Source organism: Mus caroli, unplaced genomic scaffold (genome assembly GCF_978045245.1).
Source record: "Mus caroli unplaced genomic scaffold, Mus_caroli_1 scaffold_4, whole genome shotgun sequence".
NCBI lineage: Eukaryota > Metazoa > Chordata > Mammalia > Rodentia > Muridae > Mus > Mus caroli.
This window is the reverse complement of record NW_028227259.1, coordinates 124,242,427-124,248,693: the sequence shown is the minus strand read 5'-3', so window position 1 is coordinate 124,248,693 and position 6,267 is coordinate 124,242,427. Positions and strand designations below refer to the sequence as shown.

At 48.9% G+C, this 6,267-nt stretch overlaps 1 pseudogene; it reads right to left on the bottom strand.

The window, feature by feature from the left end:
* Nucleotides 1-4,238: 4,238 nt before the first annotated feature.
* Nucleotides 4,239-4,357, bottom strand: LOC115031242 (5S ribosomal RNA; annotated as a pseudogene).
* Between the last annotated feature and the right edge of the window lie 1,910 nt (nucleotides 4,358-6,267).

Sequence of the window (6,267 nt, the reverse complement as noted above, 5' to 3'; positions counted from 1 at the left end):
AACTCCAGCAATTTTCCTTTCTCCACCCTCCCATAGCAATGGGTTATGCCTGGCTTATATGTGGGTGCTGGGTACTTGAGCTCTGGTCTTTATGCTTCTATAGCAGTCTCTTTCCATTAAGTTGGGTCCCTAGCCCCTTCTCTGGTTCTTTAAGAGAGGGTCTCACATAGCTCAGGCTGGCTTTGAACTCCCTAAGCATCTGAAGATGATCTTGAGTGTGTGAGCCCCACCCCTCCTTCCTTCAGAGTGCTAAAATTAAAGACCTGAATCACCATACCTGATTTTCAGTGTTAGAGATGGAACCTAGGGTTTTGTGCATGCCGGGCAAGCAACTCTACCACTGAGCTACATCTCAGGTCTCATATTGTTGCTCTAAACATCTTATTTGCTCTGCTATTAAGACCTCAGCAGCTCCCATGGCCATCAAGACAAAGACCAAAACCAAGTTCTGTTCTCCAGGGCTTTGCCAGAGTTCTTTTCTCATTGTCTGCCTGATCCCTGAGGCAGCTTGGATGCCTCAGCTCCAGGACATTTGCATGTGTTGTTCAGACTCATATTACCCGGCTCTCTCTGAAATCTCTAGCTAGTTCATATTGGTGTGTTAGCTACTTTTGTTTTCCTTTTGTTCTTCTTCATACCTGCCTATGGGCTGGTACATTCGTCACCTCATAGTGGCTGTTAATTGCTTTCAGTGTTCTCTCATGTGATCGTCTGATCCAGACTCTATTGCCTTGGTGTATATCTGGGGAAACTGAGGCACAGAGGGACTAAACTGCTCTTGCTGATGTCACAGGGCTGGAGAGAGTCCCAGAGTTGAACTTGAACTCAGGAAGTCTGGCCATGACTCGGAGAGAATGGGCTACAGTCCTCTGCCTCTCAATTATGACTGCAGTCACCCTGGAACTTTGAGCGTGGTAGACATGTGGTGGCTATCACCAACAAGGAAGGAAGAACCAGAAGTCATTTCCCCTCTTTATTCCTGAACTGGCTCAAAACCAAACCAAACCAATCTCCCCTCCCCATCCACCCCCAAAGAAAAAGCCAAGTAGCCAGGCCAGAAGTGACGCTGGTGTGCACACAGGTACATTCATCTACATACATGTTAGCACTAGTCAGTACAGAGAGAGCCCCCTCACAGAGTTAGGCTTCCCCTCTGTGGAGGGAAGCATAGTCCCTGCCTCCCCTGCCCCATTCCCTGCCGCCTGCTCAGGGTCTCTTGCACAGAACCACTCCACCAATTCATCAGGGGCCGTCAGCCTCTTGGAGCTGTTTAGGGCATAAATCAAATGGCGGCCAGGAGGAGAGGCTTAAAAAAAGGTAGTGGGGAGAGAAAAATCGGGGAAGGGGGTGAGGGGAACAAGAGCGATGGAAGAGAGGGTGGGGAGGAGAGAGATCAAAGGCAAAAATTCATCAGAGATAACGGAATTATTTATTTTTCCTGCTCTCAGTCTCTGGGCCTTTGAGGAGGTCACACTGATGTATTTGTGCGTCTTGGGGCCGTCTGCTGCTGGAGGCTCCCCAGCCCCCCAAGGCACACTGCTTCTATCAGCAGCAGCTGCCCCCTCTATGTTGCCCTTGGAGCCTTTTGAAGTGGGTCCTGCCGGTGTTTATTCGCCCGCGTGTAAGAAACGTGTGCAGGGTGCTGGCAGTGCAGCTGGGGGAAGGAGAGACGGGGGTCCCCTCATCCGTCACCAGCTTGTTTATTTGGGTACCACAGCGAGCCTTTCTCCACTTATTACTCAACGTCCCCTGAAGACGATGGCACCCCCATTCCGGGGTGTGGGGTAGGAATAACAAACACGGGGCCACCTCTGCCTGAGGCACCCATTGCGCTCCAGTGTCAGGCTGCACTTGGCTTTCTGAACAAAGATGAAGACGAGGGGCTTCAACTCTATTAGATTCATCAAAATCTTCAATTGCTCTCACCCATGTTGCAGATGGGAAACTGTGGCCCAGAAAGCTTAACGGTATTTGGTGGATAGCAAGGCTGGTATGCATGGTAGTGAAGGCTGGACCATTGGCTCAGGGTCACCTGGGATTAATATGGCCCCCTAATTCTGAAATACCATCTCTCTCCTCTTATTTTTAGTTGTCTGGCTGAAAGCTCATGGCATTATCTTAGCACTCTCCTCACAGCACTGGAAATGAAATCCAGGACCTTGACCATGCTGGGGAAGTGCTGAGAGGCTGAGCTAGCCCCTCAACTCCTATATCATCCGTTTTAACAGACATGCTCGTGTTAACTCCATCAAACTCTAGGTCCCAACCCCATAGCGGACTCGAAGCCTGTGAAGAAATTGGCAATGGTGAAAGGGGTTTGAAAATACAGTAGCTGAAAGTTCAAAATCCAAGGTGTTTCTGGAAGAGCGAGCATGGATTGTATCACGTGACTTCACGCAGCCTCAGTGCGGAGCATGTCATGCATGCGCACTTGGCACGGTGCAAGCCTTTGCACCATAAGCTGCAGTGACTGTGACTGAAACCTCCCCAGTGAGAATTCCAGACCTTTGCGTGGCTTGAGCTGCAGGCATCACCAATCATTCTGAAATTTCTGCATTTCTGGGAACAAAATGTTAAATAAAGGTGGGGCTGGGTGCCTGTGTGTGGTAGTGCATGTGGAGGTCAGAGGTCACCTTTGGGTGTCATTCCTCAGGCACTGACCACTTTGCTTTTTGAAATATGGTCTCTCTCTTGGCTTGAACATCAAGATGCGGGAATCCTCCTGTCTCTGCTTCCCTAGTGTTGGGATCACACCTCATCAGTATGTTAATTTCCTTTCTTTAATAAATGTAAAATTATACATATAGCAAAGAACTATTTAAAACACGATCTATTACTACCATTTGTACACCTGTGTGTGGTCCATGTGTGTGTGTCTGTGTGCATGTGTGTGTGTTCCATGCATGTGTTTGTGTGTTTGTGTGTGTGTGTGTGTATGGCTCATGTGTGTGTGTGTATGTGTTTGTGTGGTTCATATATATGTGTGTGTGTATGTGTGTCTCTTGTGTGAGTGTGTATATGTGTGGTTCATATATGTGTGTGTGTGCACGGGTGTGTTTATGGTCTGTGTGTGTATGTGTGGTTCATGTATATGTGTGTGTGTGTGTGTGCGCGCACGTGTGCACGCGCGAGCATGTGTGCGTGATCATGTGAGGACCAGACACTGTTAAAACTGCTTAAAACATTTGCCCACCTTACCTTCAGGTCAGCCCTCAGGTGCTAACACGCCCATCTCTAAGGTAGGAAAACTGAGGCTTAGGCTTTATGGACATTCCTAGAGGTGTATCTTAGAGCTGGCTTTGAAAAACCTCCTGGTTTTCCTATTATATAGGTCTTTAAGAGTAGCCCCCAGTGTCAAAGTGGAGGGAGCTCTGGTATAGATGGCCTGGGACAGGGAGCTTAGAAACATAAGTGACTGGGGGTGGGGTCATAGAGATTAGCATGGGAAGGGATCCAGGCTGTGGAGTCTCCTCTGTCCAGCTGTCTACCTGCCTCCCCAAAGCCAGCAGCCATGGGACTGAAGGAATGGCTGAGTAGATTTGGTTCCTAACATTCATGTTGGCGTTTCACAGGCACCTGAAACTCCAGCCTCAGGCTAAATGACGCCCTCTCCTGGGCTCCACGGGCACTGCACTCATATGCAGACACACACTTAAAGCTTGTTTTAAAAACCTGTGCAGAAGGGGCTGGTGAGAGCCGTGTGGGTATGAGGGTACAGCCTGCTTCTGATTTACCGGTCATTATTTACTGATGTCAGGAACAGAGCTCAGGAAGGCAGATGCACTGCTGCCTGACCCTCAGGCTGGCGTGGGAGCTTGCTCAGTGACACGGGGGACCTTACAGTCATGGGACGCTCTCAAGGAGATGCAGACATCCATCAAGACTTCTGTCTGATTCTCAGGGAGACATAATTGGCGTCTGGCTTCCAGACTAGGTAGATGACTGAGTTTTGTTGTTGAGAGAAGGTTCAAGAATATTCTGAGACCTAAAGCCTAGACTTTAAACTCTCAGTGGGGTTCCTAGTGTCTCTCTATTCTTTTGAAACTCCAGCTAGAAGACAATCAAGACTTAGGGCTTCTCCTTTTCCTCACCTAACTGAAGACCTTCCCAGAAGACATGACTCCACCATGGTCTGACATGGCCTGCTCTAGGTGTCTACAAACGCACACACATGCACACCACACACACATGCACATGCACACACATGAGCACACACACTCCTTAGGTTTTTTTTTTTAAGCCTACAGCACCCCATATTCCCAGGTGGTCTCTCATCCAAGTACTAACCAGGCCTGACCCTACTTAACTTCTGAGATCAGATGAGATCAGGGACATTCAAGGTGGTATGGCCGTGTGCCTTAGTTTTTAAGCATAACTTTTACCCAGTATACACAATCATCCTATGATCATGCATACTTATCAGCCTCATTTCTTTTGTCCATTGGAAAAATAAATGAGGCCCTCCTCATGGGCCTTTAAGGTATCTTCGGTGCCATCTTCTCTTGATGTGTGTCCAGGTCCCCCCCCCCCGCCCCCGTCCACAGTGACAGCGACACAACTTGTCCATATCTACTCTGAGAGTTCCTACAGTTTATTTCAGTCAAGATAGAATGGCTTAGGTCAGTAGAAGAAACCCTGCTGCTCATGTAGTCTTTCTGAGGCCTTGGAGCTGGGCTCTTTGTTAATGAGAATACCCAGAGGGATGGGGCACAAGCCAGATGTTAGAAACATCTGGGTGAGCTTGGGAACACTTGGGAGAGGAATGGGTCCCTCGTAGATAAAACAGTGTGATAACCAGGCTAGAGAAATGGCCTGGAGCTGGTCTGAGAGGTTTGATTGACAGTTGCTGGTTGCACAATCAGAATCTGTAGTTGGAACCAAAACCAGTCGCTGGCAGCATTGTGCAGACAGTATAGGACATGTTATTTAATAATCAATAACCACACTGGCCCCTTAGCCTGTACATGCCACAACCAACCAAACTCTAGACTTTTTTAAATTTCCTGTTTATGTCCCCTTGTCAATGACACAAGACCGGACTCATTTCTGGAGAGGAAATGAGTGTGGGATAGAACTGTGCTCTTCAGCAAGGTCCTATCCAAATCCAGGCAGTGTGATCTCGGGGAGGTGGCAGGTGGCCTCAATTCCCCGATAATTAAATGGGCTTTACATCAGCCCTTGCATTACAAGGCTACCCTCAGTGCCTCTGTTCTAGCCACAGGAACTGAGTAACAGAGGACCCTTTGGGCCCTTAGCTCTTCTTCAATTTCCTATCAATACACTTATGAGACCTAGAGGTGGTGTCTGCAACCTTGCCGAGGCAGGTTTGCTGTTGCTGTGTGGTAAGCACCAAGGACTCCTTCATCCCCATCACACAGGGGACCAAACCAAGACAGATCATCCCTCCAGCACCAAAGATGCACAAGGATTTATGTTCACAACATTTATGCCATGCGTGTATCCCAGTGCTCCCACAGTGCAGCAGCCCATGACAGCTTCCATCCCACCTCATCAGAGCATCTGATGGTATGCTCTCACAGAAAACAGCCTACTGGAAACAGGGCAAAGATCCAGCAGAGGCCTCTGGGAAGGGTGAAGTATACAGGGGGCTCCATCCCAAAGCTCTTGAGATTGGTCTCTAGGGAAGGGACTCAGGCTGCTGGGTCAAAGCCTAAACAAGAAGCTGTTATCCAGAGTCAAGTTCCCAACTGTATGGGCCTCTCATCATGGAGCAGACCCTGAGAACATTTGGGAAAAGCTGGGAGACAGCTTTGCTTGTCACACTGGGGTAACCAGACTGACATTGGCAAGTGGAAGTCAAAGCCACTGCCACCCAATTACAATGTATATAGATCAGTGTTGGTTGCTTAGTCTCGTGAACATCAAGGGATGCCATGTTCTCAATGCCCCCTGCGCACATGCGCACACAGGCATACATAGTGTAACCACTGCTTGGCATTTGTGCCCTGGCCTTCAGACTACAGTCACCTAGACATTGTCTTGTTGAATGGGACTCAATGGCAAATCTCGGAGCAAGGAGCAACAGCCACCCAAGGCTATCGAGGGTGGTGGTGGTGGTAGTGGTAGTATGTGTGTCTCTGCCCACATCTCTGCATGTCCTTGTGATGAATTTGCACTTCTGGTCCTGAGCGATTGCAGATGTGTCTTTTGAGTTGTCGGAGCACGCGCATGCACACACCATAGTCCCCTGAGTCATTTAGGATGTCGGAGGAGGGACTCTGCCTGCACCAGGTGATCAGGCATCTG